General features: G+C 42.5%; 1 long non-coding RNA gene across 1 annotated transcript; it reads left to right on the forward strand.

The window, feature by feature from the left end:
* The first annotated feature begins 362 nt into the window (after window positions 1–362).
* Window positions 363–15,603, forward strand: LOC127003265 (uncharacterized). The gene is made up of 2 exons (XR_007757023.1): window positions 363–404; window positions 10,575–15,603. It is a non-coding gene; the product is annotated as an uncharacterized LOC127003265 (long non-coding RNA).

The raw sequence follows: 15,603 nt of genomic DNA on the forward strand, positions 1-15,603 counted from the left end.
GATAGATAAATATATAAATTGCTAGACAGGCAGAGAGAGTAGTCTAATTGTGTGGTTTCTATCTAACATGTGTACTACTCTCTCTCTCTCTCTCTCTCTCTCTGTCAAGGCGAGATTATGGGTAATTTCTCCCATCATAATGACGAGGAGGGAAAACAAGGAAAAAAAAAAAAATAATCAGACCATTTATATGCATCTGGTCAACCCTTGTGTGTGTGTGTGTGTGTGTGTGTGTGTGTGTGTGTGGCGGATGTTACAGACGGGTGAAGGAGATAGCGACCACCACCACCACCACCACCACTACTTCGATTGCCCCCCCCCCCCCCCCCTCACCACTACCATCACCATCACCGCCAGTCCACACCAGTCTCCTCTTGTCACTCCGTTCGTTAAGATGGACCTAAGTGTGTCTCCGTGTGTGTGTGTGTGTGTGTGTGTGTGTGTGTGTGTGTGGGCTGTGATACTTTGTTATACTGTTATGGTCTCCTGTAGTACGTGCGTGAAGTGAGCGAGAAAAAAAAGTGTCAAGTGAGAAAGAAAAAAGCGACAAAAGTTATCGGAATGCGATTAAGAACTTCCGATGGCTGGTTATTTTTGTCCCGAAAGTTTGCGTTTGTGCGTGTGTTCGTGTGAGACAGACAGACAGAGAAACAGAAAGACAGACAGTACTTGGTGAAAATAACTCGTTCTTCAAACCCAGTGGTAGTTCTCCGACTGGTCACTTGTTGTTTCATAAGATATTTGTGTACCCCTGTGTTAATATAGTAGTAGTAATAGTAAGAGTAGTAGTGGTAGTAGTAGTAGTCTGTGTGTGTGTGTGTGTGTGTGTGTGTGTGTGTGTGTGTGTGTGTGTGTGTGTGTGTGTGTGTGTGTGTGTGTGTTAGCTGTGCTTGTTCTGCGTGGCCTTGCTGGTGGGCTGTCGGTGTTATTAGTGGTCGGGTTTGGCAATAGAGGGCGTGAGACGTTCTTCCAGAGACAGTGCTTTTAGTGGTAGTGCTAGTTGTAGTAATAGTGGTTTTGCTGGTAGTTGTTGTAGTGGTAGTTAAGAGATTGGTGTGTCCTACTTTGTGTGTGTGTGTGTGTGAAGGGATGTGGCTCCTATGCTCTTCAATTTTCAAGCTAAAAGTCCGTGAAATTTTAAAGCTTGCAAACCGGTAAAGCTTGACATAGTAAGAAAGTTAGTGCTATTTCGAAGCCTATAACCCGACAGCTGTGCAGAATAAGGATAAGAAGAGTATCAAGACACTTCTCAAATTGGCCCTCTCGCTTTGGCCTCTCGTTTGGTTTTATATACAGAAGCAGCGCCTAGACGACTCATGTGTGTTTGCTTGTGTTCGCCCTTGAGCTGCTTCATTTAGTGTATGACTTAAATAGGAAGGCTGTGAGATATTTTAAAGCCTGTAACACGAAGAGATGTTTAACTGATAGATGAATTTGTGAGATATTTAAACTTTGACCTCTCTTTGGCTACTGACCTCTCTTTTGGCTACTCTTTACTTTTATCTTTTATAGGAGCGGCGAGTAGCGGGCTTCTTTTTGTACTTTTGTTATTGCCCTTGAGCCGTGTCCTCTGATGTATAAAAAAAAAAGTAACGATAACGCTTCACCGGAAATAGAAGCCAGAGAGATTGGAAGCCTCGAGCACTATACAGGTTTACCTATTAAGGAAATCAATGAGATACTTAAGCCTGTAAAATAAAATAAAAAAAGCGTTGTAACATATTGAAGGATGTGTTATGGTACCCTTCACCGAATATAAAAGTCTATGAGGTTTGATGACTAGAAATACAGAGCTTTAGATATTAAGGAACTTGGTAAGAATGTAAATGTTCCATATCTAAAACTCTAAATCATCACCAAATATAAAAAAATAGCAAGAAAATTTCAAGCATGTAGAAATTTAAAGCTTTAGAGAGTATGATTTTAAGTTCCTATGACAGCAAATGCCTCACCACTTAAAGCCTTTGTGTGATCGTTTTGTGTGATTGCTTTGTGTCAAGGAATCAAAACGTTTCAACCCAGAGACTCAATACTAAACGTTTGTGTGGGCCGAGCACGTTAATCCCGGTCTCTGTTCAGCGATAAAGGCTCACCCGTTTACTAAAATATCTCGTGTGTTTACTTGTTGTGTCCAGGTAGATGAATCACAGGTAAAGGATTTGTTAAGGTGTTCAAGATGAGTTAATTAAGTGTACTAATGCTTTCTTGTACCTTGTAATCCTGTACTTATCCTTTCCTTTGTTTTTTCTGTTTTTTTCATCTATACTTGATCTCTTGAAAACTAGGCAGCGCTGTGTGTGTGTGTGTGTGTGTGTGTGTGTCTTTAAGTAGGTGGGTTACTAGGTAGGTAGGTAGGTTAATGTTGCTTTATGTGCGTTTGTTTGTTTGTTTGTCAGTGTGTGTGTGTGTGTGTGTGTGTGTGTGTGTGTGTGTGTGTGTGTGTGTGTGTGTGTGTGTGTGTGTGTGTGTGTGTGTGTGTGTGTGTCGTTAAGTAGGTGGGTTACTAGGTAGGTAGGTAGGTTAATGTTGCTTTATGTGCGTTTATTTGTTTGTCAGTGTGTGTGTGTGTGTGTGTGTGTGTGTGTGTGTGTGTGTGTGTGTGTGTCGTTAAGTAGGTGGGTTACTAGGTAGGTAGGTTAATGTTGCTTTATGTGCGTTTATTTGTTTGTCAGTGTGTGTGTGTGTGTGTGTGTGTGTGTGTGTGTGTGTGTGTGTGTGTGTGTGTGTGTGTTTTACCTGATTTCGGTGGTCAGGTGATTCGTGTTCCTTGTCTTAATGATAATGTTGCTAGATAGTGGAGGAGGAGGAGGAGGAGGAGGAGGAGGAGGAGGAGGAGGAGAAGGAGGAGGAGAGGGAGGAGGAGGAGGAGGAGGAGGAGGAGGAGGAGGAGTGGTTGGTGACAAGTCTAGTATCTGCGAGAAAGAACGACACAGATAGATAGTGACATCTCTCTCTCTCTCTCTCTCTCTCTCTCTCTCTCTCTCTCCTTCCCCTTCCTCTAACTCACCCTCTCCATCACTATCTCTTCCTTTCTTTCTCTCCTCTCCCTCCCCTCCTCCCCACCTCTCCCTACTCTCCTTATCCTACCCCACCCCTCCCTCCTCCGTCTTATCCCCCTCTCCCCTCCTCCCTCCTTCCCCCCTTTCCCCATGCCCTCGTCACAGTTTTCAGTGCCACGTGCTCGGCCGCTCTGTCTCCGAGGCACTGCTTGGCACTTGTTGGCACCCGAGGCTTTAATTCCTAAGTGGCAACCTAGACCAGGGGAGAGGAGGGACGGGAAAAGGGGGAGAGGATGAAGGGGTAGAGGCAGGAAGGAGAGAGAGAGAGAGAGAGAGAGAGAGAGAGAGAGAGAGAGAGAGAGAGAGAGAGAGAGAGAGAGAGAGAGAGAGAGAGAGAGAGAGGTGATGATGGCCTAGCTAGCATACCACTCCCTCTTCCTTCCTCTCTCTCCCTCCCTCCTCCTCCTCCTCCTCCTCCTCCTGTCAAACACACACACACACACACACACACACACACACACACACACACACACACACACACACACACACACACACACACACACACACACACCATACACACACACACACACACACACACACACACACACACACACACACACACACACACACACACACACACACACACACACACACACACACACACACACACACACACACACACACACACACACACACACACACACACACACACAGACGGTTCGAACCCCTTAATTAGTATTTTCTCTCTTAGCCTCAACGGCGGCAGAAGGGGAGTGAGAGTGAAGCGGTTAGAGAGAGAGAGAGAGAGAGAGAGAGAGAGAGAGAGAGAGAGAGAGAGAGAGAGAGAGAGAGAGAGAGAGAGAGAGAGTCATTCATTCAGTCAGTCATTTAGTCTGTCAGTCAGTCAATCAGTAAGTCAATCAGTAAGTCAATTGTCTGTCAGTCAGTCAGTCATTTAGTCAGTCAGTCAGTCAGTCAGTCAGTCAATCCGGTCAGTCAGTCAGGCGATCAGTCAGTCATTCAGCCAGCCAGTCAATCAGTCAGTCAGTCACTTAGTCATTCAGCCAGCAAGTCAGTCAGTCAATCAGCCAGTCATTCAGCCAGCAAGTCCCAGTCAGTTAATAAGTCAGTCAGTTAATAAGTCAGTCAGTTAATCAGTAAGTCAGCCAGCCAGTCAGTCAGTCAGTCATTCAGCCAGTCAGTCAGTCAGTCAGTCAGTCAGTCAATCAGTCACTCAGCCAGCCAGCCAGCAAGTCAGTCAGTCAGTCAATCAGTCAGTCAGTCAGAAACAAACGCGTCGAGGTCAATTTCCAGTCACATAAAGTCTTCGCCGCCATCACTTTCTTATTTTCTTTCCCAAGTTTCTCTTTTCTCAGGGTATTTCTGTCCTGTACCGATTGATTCCTTCCCCTCACTGACCTCGAACGCTTTTAGAAATGGTTGGAATGGAACGTATCCAGAGATGAGAAAAAGACGGCTTCTATATGCTTGTGTGTGTGTGTGTGTGTGTGTGTGTGTGTTGTCCTCGAAAAAAACTATATCGTTCCTCTCGGCTCAACTTTGTCATAAGAAAAGCTAAATAAGAGTACAGCAAAGAACAGACTCTTGACGATCACCTTAACTTGAGTCTGCTGATAGAAAAACGTAAAAAAAAAGCAAGACGAAAGAAAGATGGACACATAAGAACAAGAGAAAGGAGATTAGTGAAGTACAGACAGTAAATGATTACCCAAACTCAAGTGCGTAGAGGAAAGCAGAGAAATAAATAGAAAGAAAGTTTGAACAGATTAGAAGCGTTGTATAAACAGAGAAGATAAACAGCTGTGAAAATATGTATTAAAAAGTCCCCCGTTTCCTTTGTTTGGAGAAACGTTTAAAATATGAGAGACAAAAATCAACACATTAAAAGAGTTATGGTACGAGAAAATAAATGTAGGTGAGAACGGAGTAAAAGTCTTTCTCATACACAGACACATGTAAACGAAGAGTAGAGAGAGGGAGCTTTAGAACAGTTAAGTAAATGAGAAGAGGTACACAGATTAAAGCAAAGAGATAAAAAAAATAGAGAAAGTTTTACATATTAGAATAGTTAGGTATTTTGAGAAGAGGTACACAGATGAAAGCAAAAAGGTAGAAAAAAATAGAGAAAACTTAACATATTAGAATAGTTAAGAAAATGAGTAGAGGTACACAGATGAAAATAATGAGGTAAAAGACAAATAGAGGGTAAGTCTTACATATTAGAGCAGTGAAGTAGAAGAGAAGATGAACATAGATGAAAAGAATGATAAAAAAATAGAAGTATAGAGGAAGCTGTGCACATTAGAACCGTTTAGCAAGAGAGAAGAGGTGTAGAAATGAAAGCAAAAAGGTAAATAAAAGTAGGAACAGTGGAGTAAAAGATATAAGAGTAATAAAGATGAAAGCAGACTAAAAATAATCATCTGAAGTTAGTGGAGTCTTAAGAAACGTAAATGAGAAGAAAAAAAAACCGAAGGAAGAACAGTTATGAATATTGGCAAGAAGGAGAAAAGTCGTGAAAATTAACCACAAAATGAGAAACTGAACAGGTAACCACACCACCTGTACACACACACACACACACACACACACACACACACACACGCTATCTCCTAATTAGTTATGTATGTAGAGAAAGAGAAAACACATTCATCCTTCTTTATCATTTTAATTCCCTATTATTATCTTTCTCCTTTTCCCCTCCTTGAGTTTATGATTGACGTGTTGTTTGTTTGTTTGTTTGTTTGTTTCTCTGTGTGTTCAAAGGATGACAGATGTATGAATGTGTTTGTTGAATGTATGCGAATGTATGTAAGTATATAATTTTGTGTGTGTGTGTGTGTGTGTGTGTGTGTGTGTGTGTGTGTGTGTGTGTGTGTGTGTGTGTGTAGAAATATGTGAGTAATTATATTAATGTACGCATATAAAACATAAAAGAGAAAATTCCAGGTTAATTATATACATTTTTGGGGGGAGAGGAATTCTTGTATAGCCCCACTTTGCCTTTCTTTCACCATGTTCCGTATTTAAAGGGGGACTCCCAAAGCTGCTCCAGTGTAGGGGGCAGCACTTGTTCTAAACGGCCTTACTTACTGGAGTTGTCACTAGCTCCACACACCTAAATCCCTGAGTCCCTACAAATGCAGTATTAATAGTCTTTCATTAGGTAACCGATGCAAGTACCTATAGAGCGAGCTAAAGAAAAAAATCGAACAACACTGACTTTGAAATTTGGGTCTTACTGAAGCCTATATTCTCAAACATTTCTGGGCTTACCCACTTTTAGAGGTTGCTTGTATTTTCATGGGTAGTTTTATAAGCCTAGTAATTGTGTGACAAGGCTTCTGCACCATGAACGTGAAAGCATTTATGAGAACCTGACGAAATCTTCTTTGTAGCCTTTGGAAGTAATTGTTGTGATTGGTGAAAGCGTCTTGGAATATACGGACTTTACTAATAAAACATGTAGTTCCTTATTGTATAAAGAAATTGAATCGCTAAACATGAAGTCACACTGAGGAATTTTCCATTTTGTTTTGTAGGAGAAAGAGTCTGTCTGTTGTGGTGTTTTTGTATTGCCTCAACAGTCACGTGGAGGGGAAACTATGTCATTATATTCGCCAAGAGGATCCCTGCTCCCTCCCCTCGCCCCCCCCTCCTTGCCCTCCCTCACTCTCTCTATTGCTTATATAAAAAAATACGAATCTGACATAAGTGGTTGAGGGAAAAAGATATTAAATTGTTCTTTACTGTGCGTGTGTGTGTGTGTGTGTGTGTGTGTGTGTGTGTGTGTTTGATTGCTGAGAGAATGAATGAGGTTAAGTATTTGTCTGAGTGTATCCGATTTCCGTCTGTTTGTCTTTCCGTCTGTCTGTCTTTCCGTCTAGCTGTGTGTATGTTTTCTCTCTCTCTCTCTCTCTCTCTCTCTCTCTCTCTCTCTCTCTCTCTCTCTCTCTCTCTCTCTCTCTCTCTCTCAGTGTATTTGTGTTTCTCTTTATCTTATCGCCTGTCTCACCAGCTTCCTTCCATTCATTCCTCTCCTCCCATCCTTCCTCCCCCCCATGGCGTTTGGTTTCCTCCTCCTCCTCCTCTTCCTTCCCCTCTTCCCCATGTCCTTCCCTCTTCCACCCCTCCACCCCTCTTCCTTATCCCTCCACCTCCTGCTTTCTTTCCTCCACCCCCATCTCTCACTACCCACCCTCCCCCCACCCTTACCCACTGTCCTTACTTTCCTTCCTTCCTTCCCTCTATTCACCGTCTGTCTGTCTGTATGTATGTACGTCTCTGTCTGCTTTCTTCCTCTGTCTGTGGCTAATAACTCTCCCTGGCCCACCTGTCGTCTCACCTGGCTATTCTGTTTTCTCATTGGCTGTCGGTTGTGTGCGGCGACCAATAGGATCATACCATCGACTCGTTTGACCAATGGGAAGCTTGCATGACCTCCAGTAGCCATTCAGGGCACTAGGCCACCGTTTTATAGCCAATAGAAACACAGGGATTAGGTTTTAGCCAATCACGTTCTCGGGTCAGTGGGTAAGAGCCAATCGGGGCAATGGGTCGGTTCATAATAGCCAATAGAAACGCTAGGATTACTTTTTAGCCAATCAGGTGTTCGGGTCTGTGCTTAATAGCCAATAGAAAGGCCGGGATGAGCGCGCGGCCTGTCGGAGCGGCGAATTACTCTGTCCAGTCAATAGAAAACGCAGCTCACAGGTGGGCGGCTTCCAAAGGTGGGATTGGACGATGGGAGGAGGTGGAAGCGATCGTAGCGTGAACGTGTTTTGGTGAAGAGGAACAAGAAGGGAAAGGGAAGGAAAGTGGAAGAAATGCCGTGGAAAGGTAAATATGAAGACGAAGAATGGGGAAACGAGAAAAATATAAGGGGATGGAAAGACTTGGGGAGGGATATACGAGAACGGGAAAGTAAGGGGAAAGGGGAAGAAGGGAATGAATATGAGATAGTGATAAACGGAATAGGAAGATAAGGGTATAGAGATGAAGAAGGAGAAAATGGAAAGCAAAGAAGATGCGAAAGACTTGCATACAGATGAATGGGAAGGAAAAGGCAAGAGGAAAGGGGAAATGGATGATGGGGATGGGGAAGATGAAGATAATGCCAAGCGGAAGATAGAGGTATAGAGATGAAGAAAGGGACGATGAAGGAGATAGGAGGATGGTAAATACTTAGATAATGATGCATGGGAAAGGAAAAGGCAAGAAGGAAAGGGGAAATGGATGATGGGGATGGGGAAGATGAAGGTAATGTCAAGCGGAAGATAACGGTATAGAGATGAAGAAAGGGACGATGAAGGAGATAGGAGGATGGTAAAGACTTAGATGCATGGGAAAGGGGATGCTTTTGGGAAAGGGGGAGAGGGAGGGGGGGGGGTTGATACAAATGGAAGGAATGAAAGGAAGAGGAAGATGGGACTCACAATTTTTCCTTCCCTTCTCATTTTTTTCCTCTTTCATTCCTCTCGTTTTCTTTCCCTGCATTTTCCCTCCACCCCCAACTTCATTTATCTTCTTTCCTCCTTTTCCCACGTTCTTTCCTTTGTAATAAGAGAGAGAGAGAGAGAGAGAGAGAGAGAGAGAGAGAGAGAGAGAGAGAGAGAGAGAGAGAGAGAGAGAGAGAGAGAGAGAGAGAGAGAGAGAGAGAGAGAGAGAGAGAGAGAGAGAGAGTAATAATCTCCATCACAAACTTACACAAAACATGAAAGTAGAGATGCAAAGGAAAACATTCTCGTGAAAGTTGAATAAAGTGAATGGATTGAAAGGGTAAAGGAAGGTAAAGGAAAATAGAGGAAAGGGAAAAAGTTAGAGGAAAGTATAGGAAGGCAGTACAAAGGGAAAGTAAGGTAGGCAGTGTAAAGAAAAGGAAGGGAATGTAAAGGAAAGGAAAGGAAGATGAAGGAAAGGTAGAATAGTGTAAAGAAAGGTAGAAGAAGGCAAATAAAGATAAAAGAAGGAGGAGGAAGGGAGAGTAGTGTAAAGAAAGACAGTGGAAAGTAAAGGAAAAAGTAGGAAGGAGGGAAGGAATGAAGGAAGAAAGGTAGAAGAAGGTAAATGAAGATAAAAGAAGATGAAGGAAGGCAGAGTAGTGTCAAGAAGGGTAGTGGAAAGTTAAGGAAGAGGGAGGAAGGAGGGAAGGAAGGAAGAAAGGTAGGGTAGAGTAAAGAAAGGTAGAAGAAGACAAATGAAGGCAAAAGAAGGAGAAGGAAGGTAAGATAGTTTAAATGAGAGTAAAGGAAAGTAAAGGAAGATGAAGGCAGTATAGTGTAAAGAAAAAAAGAAAGATAGAAAAAAAGAAAGGAAGAGGAAGGTAAATGAAGGCAAAAGTAGGCGAACGAAGGTAAGATACTGTAAATGAGAGTAAAGGAAAGCAAAGGAAGATGAAGGCTGTATAGTGTAAAGAAAAAAAGAAAGATAGAAAAAAAAGAAAGGGAGAGGAAGGTAAATGAAGGCAAAAGAAGGCGAACGAAGGTAAGATACTGTAAATGAGAGTAAAGGAAAGCAAAGGAAGATGGAGGCTGTATAGTGTAAAGGAAGGTAAAGGAAGCCAGAGCAAAAACATGACTCGATACACGACACCGCACGACCATCCTTTCTTGAAGCATAAGGGGAACGAAAAAACCCTGCTCTGTGATTGGCCGGTCCCTCGTGACGTCACACCTGTTACTGGGAAAAGGTGGAGAGGAGGAGGAGAAGGAGTCACAAGGAGGGATGTAGGGTCACTGGACTTTCCTCTAACCCCTAAATGAGAGAGAGAGAGAGAGAGAGAGAGAGAGAGAGAGAGAGAGAGAGAGAGAGAGAGAGAGAGAGAGAGAGAGAGAGAGAGAGAGAGAGAGAGAGAGAGAGAGAGAGCTCAATATTCATAACGAAGATTCTCCTATTTTCTCTATCTCTCTCGCTCTCTCTCTCTCTCTCTCCACATCTCGTGAGAAAATTCACACACACACACACACACACACACACACACACACACACACACATACACACACACACCAAAAACTGCGAGCATATTTGGGATTTCCAATGACCAAAGGAGAGAGAGAGAGAGAGAGAGAGAGAGAGAGAGAGAGAGAGAGAGAGAGAGAGAGAGAGAGAGAGAGAGAGAGAGAAAGGAGGCTGGATAATAGCGTCTTCTTCAGTATCTGTTCGTGACTCCGCCTCCTCTTTCTCTGTCTTCCTCCTCCTCCTCCTCCTCCTCCTCCTCTTCCTCTTCATCCTTTTACCCCGTACTCGCGTCGCCTCTCAGTTTTCCTCCTCCATTTGCCTGGAAAGAGAGAGAGAGAGAGAGAGAGAGAGAGAGAGAGAGAGAGAGAGAGAGAGAGAGAGAGAGAGAGAGAGAGAGAGAGAGAGAGAGAGAGAGAGAGAGAGAGAGAGAGAGAGAGAACTATGTAACGTCCTTGTGTCTTGACAGTGTGTTTGTAGGAGAGGCGGAGGGAAGGTGTGTGTGTGTGTGCGTGTGTGTGTGTGTGTGTGTGTGTGTGTGTGTGTGTTATCGTTCCTAGTGATTCGCGGGTGTCTACTATTTCTATTTTTCAATAACAGAAAACACACAAACAAAAAGTGCAAGATCTTAAGACAAAGTGGGAAATAACGTGTAGTACTTAAATAGCCCTGAAGATAAGTAAAAGAAAAGTATTAAAAGGAAAACAGTGATGTAAAAAAGTCGACAAATAACGAAAAGTATAACTGTAGATTAGTGAAGGAAAATAATGGAAAACAAAGACATCAAATAGTGAATTCCGGAATGTTATGTGATGTGATTTTATGTGATATTATGTTGTGTGATGTGAAGGTGTGTCTTTTCCGTGTGATGTGAGACGTGTGACGGAACGAAACCGAGCCGAGTGACGTAACATTAACGGCGGCAGTGATAGCGTAGATAGCGGTTCCCTGCATGCAACGGGACACCCAAACGGTCCCAGCGGAACACACGGGACACAGCGGAACCCAAGTAACGGGAACATACGGCGAATCGTAACCAACAGGACCCTAAACAAACACACATCAACAGGACCCGAAGTACCATAAAAATAGATCTAGATACTCACGAGGCGAAGTAACAGGAGCAGTGGGTCAAGTAACAGACGCTGGTGCGGACGAAGATCAAGAGAAACATGAAGTGACAGGATAAGAAAGTAAAGTAACAGGAGCTGAAACGTACAAAACATTACAGAACGAAAGGACAAAGTAACGCAAGGATTGTTAGGTCTAGCAGAAGCAGGAACGGAAGCAAATCAACCGGAACTAAAGTAGGAGGAAGAAAGCAGTAGCAGAAGTGACAAGCAGGAACATACATGAGACTAACAACACTAGTGACAGCGTTAGTAACAGTAAGAGTAATAAAACACAGATCGATCAACAGGAACCAAAGTAACAACGGTAACAACATCAGTAGTAACAGTAACAGAAACATCCATACAACATCTAAAACCCAGGTAACAGTGGTAGTAGAAACAGCAGCAACGGAAGCAATATGTAGTAAAAACAGTCACTTAAAATCGCTGTGGAATACAAAAAGGGTCCTCGTAAGAAGTATTAGAAGAAGACAAAAGACTCAAGAGGTGTGTTATGGGAAAGCAGGAGCCAAGTAGCGAGCGTAATAGCATCAGCAGCAGGAGGACGTTGACTCGGCATGGACCAGAGAACCCTCGCAGAGCCTTATAAAGCAGGAGACGCAAACAGAAAGAGGAGTAACAATAATAATAATAATAGTGGAAAGGGATAGATAACACGAGAAGAGAGAAAGCAACACCGTAATAATAGGAAAGAAGTAACGGAAGAAAAGAAAACATTAATGACGTCAAAAGTAACAGTAAAAGAAGGAAAGAAGTAACAGAGGAAAGAGAAAAATTTCGATGACAACATAAAGTAACACATAAAAGTAGGAATATTTAGAGAAACGTTAAGAAGCAACGACGAACTGACAAACAAAGAAACGCCTGCAATCAGAAAAAAGAAAAGCAAGTTAAGAATAAATAAGAAGAAAGAGAAGAAGAAAAGAAAGAAGGAAAGAAAACAGGAAGTAAGAGGAGAAGGGAAGAAAATAAAGACAGATAAGAAAAGAATAAGAGTAGTAATACTAGAAAAAAAAGTAGAAGAAGAAAAGGAAGAGGAAGAAGAAGAAGAAAAAGGAAAGCAAGTAAAGAATAAATAATAAGAAAGAGTAGAAGAAAAGAAAGAAGGAAAGAAAACAGGAAGTAAGAGGAGAAGAGAAGAAAAGAAAGACAGATAAGAAAAGAATAAGAAGTAGAAGAAGTAGGAGAAGAAAAGGAAGAGGAGGAAGAAGAAGTTAATCAAGAAAAAAGAAGAAAATAATAAGTAAAGAAACAGAAAAAGAAGAAAAAGGTCTAGTGACAGAGAGACACCCACCCAGACTCACCAGCACCAACCAACCCAGACGACGACGAAGAGGAACCAGCAGTAGGAGGAGAGAAGAAAAGGAAGAAGAAGCACCAGAAACAGAAGCAAGCCCAACAGCGCCGCATAAGAGCCGGGAGTGTGTCGAGGGAAGTGCGCGGACCAGACCAAACATCGTCCCCTTCTGCGCCACGTGTTGAACTTAGCGTCTCTTGTAAACTGTGAATCCGATACTCTATTCAAATACTACCCACCCCTCACGCCTCTTCCATCACCTCCCATCCCTCTCCTCCTCCTCCTCCTCCTCCTCCTCCTATCCTCCTTCTCTTTCTCTTGTCTTCTCCTCTTCCTGTTGCGTTCTCTCCTTTCTTCCTCTTTCTCTGCTTCCTCAATCTTTATTTCTTGTTTCCCGTTTAGTTTGTCTTCTTCCTTTTCCTCCATTCTTCCTCTGTTTCCTTTTCTTCTTCCTTTCCCTTTAATTCTTCCTTCCTGTTTAGTTTGTCTTCCTTCTAATTCTTCCTTCTGTTCCTTTTATCTTCTTCCTTTTCGTAAATTCCTTCATCTTTTATTCTTCTTTCCGTTTACTTTTTCTTTTCCCAGCTTCCTCTACTTCTAATTTTTCCTTTCTTTTCTTAGCTTCTTTCACTTCTAAATCTTTTTAACGTATATTTTGTCTTTTTCCTTTTCCTAGATTCCTCAACCTCAAGTTCACTCTCCTTTTACTTTCCCTTTTTCCTTTTCCTAGTTTCGTCCTGTTTTCTTTGTCCTTTTCCTTTTCTTTCCATCTCTTTTACCGTCTGTGCTGTTCCTTTATCTCCTCCATCTCTTCGCCCTCCTTCCCAAAGTATCTCATTCTCCTCCATCTCTTCTTCCTGTCTCCACACCTTTATCTCTTTCCTTCCTTCTCTAGCATCTCCTCTCCTTACCTCCTTGACCTTTACATCCTCCCTCTCCCTCTCCTCCTTCTGCTCTTCCTGCCACCACTGCACCTCCATCTCCTTCATCATCTCCCCTTCTTCCTGCATCCCCCAGCATCCGTATCCCACACACACCTTCACCTTCCGGCCCACCTGCTCACCTGTGCTCTTAACCTTTACCTGGAGGCCTTCGTGTTGGAATCTCTGTCCAGCGCGAGCCAGCTTCTGTGTCCTTGTGGCGCGGACGTGAGGTGGAGCTAGGGAAAAAAAGTAACAAAGGTTGGGAGAGAAGAGAGTCAGACACGCGAGGTAGACGAACAGACAGACAGACGGACGAAGAGGGTGAGGATTTCGGACCACAGCATCAAGGAAGCTTAAGAAAAAAAGGTAGACAGGTAATAAGAGAAGGAAGAGAGACGCTAAGAAGAGCAAAAGAAGAGACAGACACGCGAGGTAGACAGACAGACAGACGGACAGAATCTTAGGTGAGGATTACGGACTGCATCATCAAGGACGGTTAGATAAGAAGATAGACGGAATAAGAAGAGAGGGTAGACAGACAAAGGAAGAGAAATAGAAGGAATAACTGACACAAGATACGGAGAAGAAACGCAGATGAGGATTATAAACTCCAGTATCAAGGAAGATTAGAGAAAAAGATAACTGAACAAGAAGAAAAGGGGGAAAACAGACGCAAGAAAGAGCAGAAAAGAGAGAAACAGACACACGAAATAGAAAGAAGAAACGCTGCAGGGAATACGAAACGCAACATTAAGAAAGCATTAAGGAAAAGAAAGCGACTGAGGTAGAAAAGAACAAGAAGAAAAGGGAGAGTTAGAGAAGAGAGACACACGCAAAGCAGAAAAAAAGAAGAAACACACCTGGGAATAAGAAACGCAACATTATGAAACTGTAAGAAAGAAAGATAGAGAACCAGGAGGGAAAACACAAAACAAAAACAAGGAGATAAGAAAAAACAAACACAAGTAAAGCAAGAAAAAGACAAACTCGCGAGAAACAGCAAGAGATAATTACTCAACATAAGATCAAGGGAATTTAGAGCAGAATCGAGTCTCCCTCCCGCTTTTTCTTCCCGCTGAGAGCAAGAAAAAGCGAGTGAGAGCGAGCACAGCAGACGCCCAGCAGAGGAGCAGCAGTAGGATATCAGCAGGACCGGGGAAAGATTAGCAGGATGAGGCAACAATTGAGATAGTGTAGCCCAGCATCCTCATCCTTCCAGCATCCCTCCCTCCTTTTCCTCCTCCTTCTCCTCCTCCTCCTCCTTATGAAGTCGTAGGAGAGGCACGGAGACAAGGACACGTTCAAGGCTACTAGAGTCCTACTAAAAGAATCCTACACTGTAAAAAGCGAGGAAAAAGACGTTGAAAAAGGAATTTGAGAGAGAGAGAGAGAGTTTTAATACGAAGGTGAAAATAGAAGCCTGTACCGACCAAATACCGCTATCTTTGTGTGTGTGTGTGTGCGTGTGTGTGTGTGTGTGTGTGTGTGTGTGTGGCCGGAGAGGTGAACAGACCACTTGAGTGAATCGATTCGAAGCACGTGAACCGGAGTGGCATTGATCGGCCCAAAAACCCAAGAGAAGGAGGAAAAAAAAGAAGAAAAAAAAGGTTGAAGAAACGAGAGAGAAAAAAAGGTTCGGAAAATAAACTCGATAAAGGAAGAAAACTCGAAGGAAGAAAAGTGTACCGCGAACAAAGGGAGTTTTTTTTCCTTTGTTCGCTTCACCGTTGAGGAAATAGAGATAGGAAATAAATTATAAAGAGAAGAACAGATTAAAGAATAGCATTGCATAGGGAAGAAAAGGTGATAACAGAGGAAGTATATGGAAAAGGCCGCGAAGAAGGAAGAAAGGAAATAGGGAGAATAGGGACGGAAAGGTGTTAACGAAGAGGACTTAAAAGCGAAATACAACTAAGACTAAATAAAGAAAATAATTAAATATAGAGGGAAAGAAAGTGTTAACGGAAAGGAAGGAAGATAGTGCATGGGGAAAAAAGTGAATTACGATGAAAATAAGTGGAAAATAGAGTGATAAAGGAAGTGAACTATTAAAAAAAGAGAAGAAAAGAGGAATGAATAAATTAGAAGTTGGTGAAAAATTGTGCAAAGAAACCTGAAAAAAAGCGAGAAGAGAAAATAGACAGAAAATTAGAAAAGAGAAAATAGAAGAAAATTAGCATAGCGTCACAAGAAAAGAAGTACAATAGAAAAAAACAAACAAAAGAAAACAAAGTAGAAAATTAATAATCATAAGCTAAAAAAAAGATAAAAAAGTA

Source organism: Eriocheir sinensis, chromosome 25, assembly GCF_024679095.1.
Source record: "Eriocheir sinensis breed Jianghai 21 chromosome 25, ASM2467909v1, whole genome shotgun sequence".
In the NCBI taxonomy this organism is placed as follows: domain Eukaryota; kingdom Metazoa; phylum Arthropoda; class Malacostraca; order Decapoda; family Varunidae; genus Eriocheir; species Eriocheir sinensis.